Raw genomic sequence first — 9,915 nt, 5'->3', positions numbered from 1 at the left:
TTTTTTCTTGTGTTTACACACACAAACATTTGCATGAGAATAGCTACTTAAGAGCTGCTTGGAGGTGACCTTGTAATTTTTTTTTAATGAATTTGTGTGATGATGTGCTGAATACTGCCAGCCATCAAGATAATTTGGCATTTGTTCATGCAAAAAGAAATTCTTCCTAAGTGCCATGTTAGGAGATGATCTTGACAATGTTCATGAGAAAAGCAATGTTGAAGCTGGGTTGTCCACAAAGAAAAGTCCAGGGTGCTGCCTGGGTTTATTTTGAGAGATTTGCTATTCTTTTTTCTTTTTTTTTTTTTCCCCCTCCAGGTTCCTGCTGATGTGATGTCCTCTCATAATTTCGGTTTATGCTGCTGAAGGTGTGTGTATTATTTTGGGTGAGGCATGAAACAGAGGATCTGAGCATTTGCAGTAATCTGTAAAGCCTCTAGCATCTGTTTAGAATAAACTCCAAGGTCTTGTTCAGGGGTATTTGTGGGGTGCAGCAGAAATCTTGTAGATCAAAGGACAGTAAGGCCAGATCTTAAAATCCTTTAAGGATTTTGAACACTCTAGGCCTGTTGCAATTTCAATTTTGGGCTAAGTGCCATTTACCCTTCCCTCTTGAAGTTTCTTTTTCTTCTTTGCTTCCTTTTCCTTTACTGATACCTAACATCATACACAGTTCCTGTTGTCCACCGTAGAAGGTGGTAGCAGTGATTCTTTAGGACTTTCTAATTATCTTAAAGGGAATGGTTGCCTTGGAGAGACTATTGATTGTCATCTTAATTGACAGTTCTTCCTTGCTAGGATCTCTCCAAATCAAGCCTATGGCAGGTCACATTCCTATGGGGTGCCTAAAGCATGCTGTTAATTTCTGGAAGCATCTGGTCGCGTGGGTAAATAGTTTACTAAGACTTGCCTTCCCGCAGTGATTTTTTCCATTGGAGTTCAAGATTTCTATGTGAGAAGTGTCTCCTTTACTAGGAACTTTGATGCAGAAATGTGGAGCTTGATTCAGGACTTCAGCAAGCAAAATGCTTGCAAAATACCCAAAATTGGTATGGCCCTTGGTGGAGTGATTTCTGGTCTCTGTGTGCGTGAATGGCTCCAAGACCCAGGTCCAGGTAAGCGGGAGTGCACGAGGCTCTCGCTCTGAGCAGGCCACTATGTGAAGGTGCTTGTGAGCTGAGATATCAAATAGGCTGCAGGGTGTCTCCAGATTTTTTCATAATGTAGCCCTACATCTATGGTGGCTGCCTTTCTCTTCCTTGGCGTTCTCGTGGAAACCCAATGTTGTGATTCTGTGAGTCATGGGCAATTGAAATAACATCATCATCTGCTTCATGGGTGATAAAAGGTAGATAGACTGCAGCTAGGTAAACTGCATCATGCTCTGTCTCCTCTCACCTCGTGTAACTGCTCTGACATCACCCAAGTAGCTGCAGCTGGTTCACCCACCTGCTGATGGTGACAGAGCCAAGTATAGGGAAATGACTGTAGTTGTTTTTACTAGAGTTTGTGGGTGTCTAAGACACGTAGTTGGTATTTCTTCTTCGGTTCTGCTGTTTCAACTACCTGATGCAGCTGGATGATTCATCAGTACGATCATCTGTGTGATACAGGTTTGGCCAGAAAGTCTTTGTTTTTAGACGTAGGCAGGTGGGCCTGGCAAGACCAAGTTGTTGGCTCCAGCCCCCTTTATTTGTGGGCAACCTGAGAAAATGTCGAGTCCAGAAGGGTCCAGGGAGCTTCTGTTGTCCAAAGTCATTGCACAGGCACTAGACCCCAGGCTGGCTGCCAGCCGTGACCCATCCTTGCTTATCCCAATGTCCAGCATTGGGAGCGATCTCTTTGTGAGACTGTACTTGCAACACACTCTGAAACGCCAGCAAGTATGAAATCTGGTAAACATTGCTTTTTTCCTCTCTGAAGCATGTTGAAATGCTAACTGCCTGTTTACCATCTCATGCAACTTAAGATGCTGATTGGAAGTGCAACGTCCTTAAGTGAGATGGTTGCTGGCGACGTAAAAGGTTATCTCCTTGCTTGCATAACACTTCTCCACTGCAAATCACGGCCTTGGTAGAGTTCATAGTCTGGTGGATTTGCGTAGGACCATCTCATTTGGAAACAGATTTCATACCTCAGCTAACACTCTGTCGACCTGTCAGATGCATCATAGGTTCCAACCATTTCTCTAGGACTTTGGGAAAGGGGTGCTTACCAGATGGGATGTTTTATCTTTCTTTGGGAAAGTGGGTTTAGTCCAAGAATATATCAATATAGAATTTTCTTACCTGCAGTTGAAGAGGAAGTCTGTCTGTATTTTTAGAAACACAGACAGTCAAACCATTAAATTCATTTGTCTTTGCTTTAATAAAACCGCTCCTTGCCTTTAGAGAATGATAATGGCACTGGATTAATGTATCCAGGAGTACCATTGTGAGTGGCAGCTGGAGAATGAGAACTTGATGGGATCTAAAATGAAAGAAAAATGTTTGCAATCAGTTTTGTGCTTCGTTCTCCTCTTACCCCAGCTACCTGAGATGTTCAACACATAATTCTACAATTATGTGGTGTTTTTTCTAAAGAAAGGCATTGTAAGTCTGCCATAAGAAACTCTCAAGATGCCATTTTCATGCAGATAGCTTTGTGTGCTAAATTGAGGAACTTAAGAACCACAGAAAATATAGGAAATGTGGGCAGAATGCATTTGAAATGTAAAAGTTTCCTGGGAGCTGTCAACAGCTCTTTAAGAAGTCTATTGCCCGCACCTTTCAGCAGCTTCTCTTTGTGATTGCTGGGGGAAAAAAACAACAATTACCGAACTGCAAAGATTGTATGTAGCTGTTGCACTGAGGAACAACTCTTGAGAACCGATAATGGAGAGGAATGACGTTCTGCAGTTTGCTTTTCTGGCTTTGACGAAAATTGAGACGACAACAATGCCCCAATTCTTTTTCTAGTTCCCAAGTTTAAAGTAAGAGGATACCCAGTTTTCTAGATGGCTTTCCCTTAAGGGTTCTCTGACATCTCCAAACACGTGTCCTCCTACCTGTGCCTTTCCTTCAGTGGCAACCCTAGCAAAGAAACCTGAATTTCCTGGTGGAAGCATCTTTATCGCTCACACAGGCTTGTACAGAAGATGAGTGTATAAACCTTGATTCTTGAGTGCAAAACCAGCCTGGAAAACATCCTCTTGAAATTGAGTGTGGTATGAATAAAGCAAGTGACTTTTCCACACCACAAAGATGAGTACTTTCTACTTCACTGTTGCGGATGATTAAGGAAAACAATTGCATTCTGACAACATGCATTGACATTTTAAAATGAAAAAGAAATGAAGAACAGATTCTGGGAGGCTTGCCATTAACGATAATGGATTTCCCTGAATGGGAGCCTTTTTGAAAGCCTGATTCTGTTGTTTTTTTTTTTTATAAAGTTGCCTAGAACAGGCAACCCTGTCACAGGGGACAACTAGTGGGTCAGAGAAGTTCAGGGGGTAATCTGGGGAGCCGTTCTCAAAGTGAAAGGAACAAAATAGCTTTACACATACAGTCACGAGCCCACTTAAAACCAAACAAGAAAAATGTTTGTGAGAGCAAAGAGGGGTACGGAAGCTAGGTTAATGCTGATAAATGAATATTTGACATTTAAGTTCAACTTTCATTTGCTTGCAAATGAAAACTATTCTGTCAACACTGCAGGAGATGGTCCATGCATGTTTTTGGGGTTTTTTTCCCGAAAGGTTAATTCTTCTTTGATTAAAAAAAAAGTGAGAAACGTTGTCTTTAAATGATAGGCAAACACACACTGTGCCTCCCTGTCAGTGCATGCTGCACGTCGACAGCACAACCCTGCTTGAGCATCTGGCAGGGGGCTGTAGCGTATGTGATAACACAGCATTGAAGGAAGAGCTTTCCAGACAGGTGTAAAATCTATTGCAGTTAGCCATTTTGCTGTAGGAATTTTTTTTGCTCCTTGTGATACTAACTTTCAGCTGTGGGGTTGAAACTGGGACGTTTACAGCTGCATCTTTTTATAGGCACCATGTGATAGGTAATTTTATGTGAAAAATCTATTTAGTCCCTTGATGGAAGAAGTAAATTTAGGTGAGACTCATTCTCCCATGTATTCTTGGCATGCCATAAAAAAAATGTTGCAGTTCTCCAAAATATTAGCTGTAAAACTTGTGCCTTGTTAAAGTTACAATCAGAAGATGTAATAAATGGATTATTTAAGCATACATTACCATGTAATGTTCATCTTGGGGCACTTGGATTTTGACTCTCTAGTACCGTGCTTTGCCTGGCAATCTCATGGTGGCTGCTGGGGTGGAAAACACAAACCCTCCTTTAAATAATGCATCCCTTCCCTGCTGTGCCTCTCCTCTGGTTCAAAGGTAGTCCCCCTTTAAAGTTTAATCAGTAGTTTTATCATTATTCACAGGCAAAAGGTACTGATCCTCCCCGCGCCCCCCCCCCCCAAAAAAAAAAAAGAGTGCCTTGGGGTGGAGAAGTTTAACACTGGATGGAATTGCACCTTCTCCTCTGTTCCTGCTGTTTTTAATTCATTCTTCATAATGGTGTGTGCTTATTTGGATGGGGTGGCCCCGGGAGGGTGACAGGAGTTCACAAGCTGCTGCTCTGACAGACATCTACACTTCTGCTTAACCTATCCATGGGGGAACCAAGCTGGAGCAGAGCAGGGGACAGGTAGTTTCTTGGGCATTCGGTCAGGTCGCTTTCCCCAGGGAGCTCTCCCAAAACTGTTTCTGCCCTTGCAAAGTGCCTTTTGCCTCCCCCCCTCCCCCCTTTTATTTTTTTTGTATCTGTCACTTGTTGATGCTCCTGAAACACTAAAGGGGTAGATGTGGTGCAGTGTGGTAATTGAAAGGTGGATGTTATAAAAGGTATTGAGAGACCTGAGCTGATGCTTTGTCAAAACTCACGTCACTAACATTGTCGTTTTTCAGAGCAGAGTCCCAGTGGTCGTGGGCAGTGCTGCAGCGGGAGGGAGCTCCCTGAGGGTCAGAGAAGGGGAAGCACTGGGGAGCAAGCGGCGAGCTGGGGAGGCAGGGGTATGAAATGCAAACTGCTTGAGTTTGGGCTTGTGTCCGTGCCTGGTGCCCCCTGTTGGCTTTTCAAGGGTGTTTGGAGGTGTCTAACAGGAATGGTTTGGCACAGGTTCCCAGAGGAAATTTAAGCTATCTCAGCCTGGGCCTTAATTTCCCTGAGTACTGTTTGGTCTAGAGTCTGCTTGGCCTTTTGGGCTGACTGCATTAATCCTGGCTTCTGAGAGGGCACTTCATTACTTAAGGAGGATAATATCAATCTGTTGGTGTATCAGCATCAGAGGGAAAAGGTACAGGAATGGTTTGGCACAGGTTCCCAGAGGAAATTTAAGCTATCTCAGCCTGGGCCTTAATTTCCCTGAGTACTGTTTGGTCTAGAGTCTGCTTGGCCTTTTGGCTTTTGGGCTGTCTGCATTACTTCTGGCTTGTGAGAGGGTTACTTAAGGAGGATAATATCAATCTGTTGGTGTATCGGCATCAGAGGGAAAAGGTTGATGATGTTAGCTCTTTGCGCTTCTCTGGCTTCTCTTCATGGGAACACCTGAACAGTTGGTCGTTTCCAAAGTGGAAAGAGGAAAGTGCTTCTCCTTCCTCTTTCAAAGACCAGCACTGTGGACAACCTGCGGTGGTGACATCTGTGGGAATCTCCTTCAGTCTGTTCCTGCAATGAGGACGCACAGGCACGTGCATTAATGTTATATATGTTCTTGCTATTGTTGCTTTCTCTCCGAGACCCCTGCAAAGCCAGTATAGGGTAAAAGGCTCGTTTCTAACTCTGAATCACCAGTATTCTCTGGAGTCTCCTACAAGCCTAAATTTTGTTTACAAAGCTGGTAAAAACAATTCAATTTAGGGCAATTCACACAGAGGATGCTATTGGTTTTGCTCAGTGTGTACCACTCCGGCCATCAGCCTTTTTTGCTTTTCCACCAAACATTTTTCTTGGTCAGTCTGGCTGCCACTTTAGATCTCTAGTTCTTCCTGTGCTGCTTTTCTGTTTGAAGAAAGATGCAAGAAAATCGTGCTGTAACAACGAGGGCTGTGAGACATTTCCAGCGTTTGAATAAACCGTATGGGATTTTTCTCTTTTTATTCTTCTGTGATTGCTGTCCACGTAGGTAAAGCCAGGCCCAGCAAATGGTGATAATTCAGATAAAATGCACAGCATTTAGGCCCTGTATTGTTAGCTGTGGGGTGGAACAGAGGCACTTAGTACAGCTTTGCAGTGGATTGAATCAGAGACGGGAGCACAGAAGTCTCTGGTGTGGGGTTTTCTCAGGGGCTTGGTGCAGAATTTTTATGCATAGCTTCCTGGGTAGCTGCACAGGTATTTATCCACTATATAAATAGGAGATTGGCATCTTTATAGATCTATTACAAATGTGGTCTCAGCTCAAGGTCACAGTTGTCTTCGTTTCTTGCATGTAGCTCGTTTGCTCCTTCTCCATGCCTTACGCTTGCTCTGGGACTGGTGAGCCATGCTGTGAACTCTCCTGTCTCTCATACTTCAGGTCCTGTTTTGCTGTCTCTTATCTGCAGGGATTTCTCCTATGAGCTGTAATATGCCAATATATTTCCTTGTTGCTGTTGGTGCTGTATGGATAACATTTAAATATATTTTTTTTTTTAATTATGCAGATCTGAAGTTTCCCCCTCCCAGAGTCTAGTAAGTTTGAGGGTTTTGCTCTTGGTAGGAAAGCACTGGAGGTCTTTTTTTACCTCTTAACAGTGTTCCCTGTTTAATAGGATGGGTTACTTATGAAACCGGCTGGGTTGCAACTTCTTTTAGCCTGAGCTTGATGCCCAAATCATGTCAGGTTGCTTGAAGCATCACAGGGACTTAATTCACTGCCACCCTTACCATGGGTTGCACACTTACCTCTTCGGGTTTTGTCTCCAGTTCAAAGCCAAAGGCTTATCTGCTGCCTCTGAGGTGCTCTGAAGATAGGGGTTTGCAGCTCTGCCATGGAAATGTGCTTCTCCAGGAGCTGCGCTCTTCTTGTGCGATGGGAAGAAGCCTCCCGCAGAAGCCATTCCTACTGGGCAATGAATTCCAATTTGGTTTCTCTTCCAGCGGGAAATAAGGGAAGGTGGCTCCAGGCGGGCAGGAGAGCCAGGTGAGCCCTTTCTGCAGGAAGTTTGTTCCTCTAGACTGTTGTTGGTGTGTTTGGGCATATACCTTGTCTCAATTTATGTGATGAATTTTTTTTACTTTCTCTAGGTGAAATGTTTTGGAGATGACCACAGTTTTCTCATGCTCCTATTTGTGATTATTTGCCAGATGATGTTTTTTGACTGTAGACTCCAAAACACAGTGAGTTCCTGATATTTAAAACCTGTAAAGAGGTGGATAATTTTGCAAGGACATACCAATTGTCTGTTTCCTGATTTAGAGGAGTAACTTTTTTAGGAACGGCATTTGTATCATGAATGTCCCCTTCTGTCAATTCAGATTTCGTTTTGCAAATGTTCTTAACATTCCTGTAAAATTCAGTTTCAGCAAATGTTCCTTCTGGAAACTTCAGCTGCCGAACTGTGCAGAGATACTGAATGCAGAGGGAGCATGGGCTGGAGCAGAGAATTCATGAAGGTTGCTAGAAGGCACTCTTGGGAAGCTGCATTCAGCATTTCCTGTGGGATTATACCAAGGAACCCAAACCCCTTGACTCTCCAAGCTATTCAATAGTGTTTTTGAGCAGCCCCAAGACTCACCACCTTCCCCGCTTTTCTAACCTGCTTCTCCCCGCCAACCTCAGCCTACTCACTTCCCTCAGCTCCCTGAGCAATACATTTCCCATCTAACCTTCAAGGCTTTCTCACCGGCAGAAATTCCTGCAGGTGGAGCTGGAATGACATCCTGCTGCTGGAATAAGTTACGAGGTATCGGTTGTCACAGAGTAATTGCTTCCCCGTGGTTCCTGGTTCTCGCGCTTGCTCTCGATATGCCTGTGCGTGCAGCTGCCTGGATGGAGCATCCTGCGTGCCCAATGTCCTTGCGGTCTGCAGGCAGTCTGAGCAGCGGGTAGCCAGCCTGCCATTCAGCTCTTGCTAAATCGTGGCGGTTCGACCACTTTGGGACCACGAAACTGGAATATCAAAGGATATTGTGCAGCAGTTGAGTTCATTTTCTTATAATAGGTGTCCTGCTTTAATTCTGACACGAGGGAATCTCATTCTGTTGCTTGTCCCCTAAGGACTGCGATGAAAGGCATGGTCTATAGCGGAAAACAATTTGTTACTGGATTCAGCTATATCAATACTATCCATGATAAAGTTGTCCTCACCGTGGCTTTGCGCTGATTTATCTAGAGAGGCCTTTTAGCTTACCCAGATGCTGGGCAGCCCGAGGGTATGTGAGGACAGCAAGAAAATCAGGGGCTGGCTGTGCTGTTGGTGGCTAATTCTCCTGTTGACTGTTTTCTGCAGGTGGCTGTTGCCTCTAAACCTCAAACTGGAGATGTAAGCCGCTGGTTTGGCTCCCACTGCACCTTCACGGTGGCGTTAGATCCCACCAGTAGAGTGTCTCCGAGGCTGAGAAATAACTGCTAAAGCACAGGAGAGCTCCAAAAGGTTGGGAACGTGCTTAAAACAGCAAAAAATAGATCTGTACAGGATTCCAGCTGTGGGCACCAGTATAAAAGGATGGCAGTTTGTGGGAGAGAGAGGAAGCAGGCTGGTTGCATGAGAAGACTGAAATGAATTATAGGGGGGCTGGGATATTTTCACTGCTAGTTGTTCATCATCCTGGAAGAATATGGTATGTCCACTCTGGAAAGGCTGTCTTGAAGGCCGTGCTCCAGCAAAAGCGATCCTTGCTTCTGTGCACAATTGTAATGCCATCACTTGGGTATGTTGAAGGATGGGATGCTCAGCGTGGGGTCTCCTCTGTGCCTGCCCCCAGTTACCTGCTGCAGGTGATGAAGGGGTCCTAGATATGGGTAGGTATAGCTCTCAATGGGTCCCACTCAGGGGGCCACGCTTCTTGGGACTGCACCAGCAGCCTCACAGCCCCTGCACCAGTGAAATGTGGCCATCAGCCGTTTTGTCTACAGCAGGTGCAAAGCATCGGCTGTGCTGAGTTCACTGGTGGGTCTCCAGTGAGAGGCAGGATCTGATGACATGCCTGAGAAAAGACCCTGTGCCCCTGTCTTGCTCCCTCCCAGCCTGGGGCATTTTGCAGCTTCAGGGCTTCCTGAGCTGGAAGTTAATCTGTAACTTTGTGTTTAATAGTCCTTGATGGACTTCTGCCAGTTTGCTTAAACATTTGTGTTATGGGCCCTTCACATGCCCTGTTGCAAGGAGCTCTGCAGTTCATGCCTTGTGTGACAGAGCTGGAGATGTGTTTCAGTAATGCTCTGAAGTCTTTGTTTTTCCTGGTACGCTGAGTTTTTTCAGTTACTTCTAGGGCCTCCTGCATCCCCTGACCTTTCTCTGGCAGGAGGAGCACCTTGCAGTCCTGCTTCTGATGTCTCTTTTTTCCTCTCTGAAGAGTTTTGGGAGAGGGTGGTCTGCTACCGCGGAGGGCAGCTGGCCAGGGCTGGGGGAGCTGCTGTGCAAACTGTTGAGCTAGTGCTGGGGTTTGGTGCAAGTCCCACAAGGCTCTGCTTAAAAAAATGTATGTTCTCAACTCTGCCCAAAAAGCAGAGCTCAGCTCAAGCAGCTGAGCTAAGCCAACCAAGGAGCTCCCCCGCTTCCCCGCTGCTCTGCTTTCACTACATTTCCCCATGAATATCTGCTGGAAGACCTCACGTATGTCCCATCTCAACGTCTACCTGGGCATGTCCATGCCCCTCATGTGCAGAGCTGATGTTCTCACAGTTTCCTCTCCCCTGGGTGTTTTCTCTTTCTCT

The sequence above is a fragment of the Aptenodytes forsteri genome, unplaced genomic scaffold (genome assembly GCF_000699145.1).
Source record: "Aptenodytes forsteri isolate BGI_AS27 unplaced genomic scaffold, ASM69914v1 Scaffold349, whole genome shotgun sequence".
Lineage (NCBI taxonomy): Eukaryota > Metazoa > Chordata > Aves > Sphenisciformes > Spheniscidae > Aptenodytes > Aptenodytes forsteri.
Note: the sequence above shows the minus strand (reverse complement) of the source record.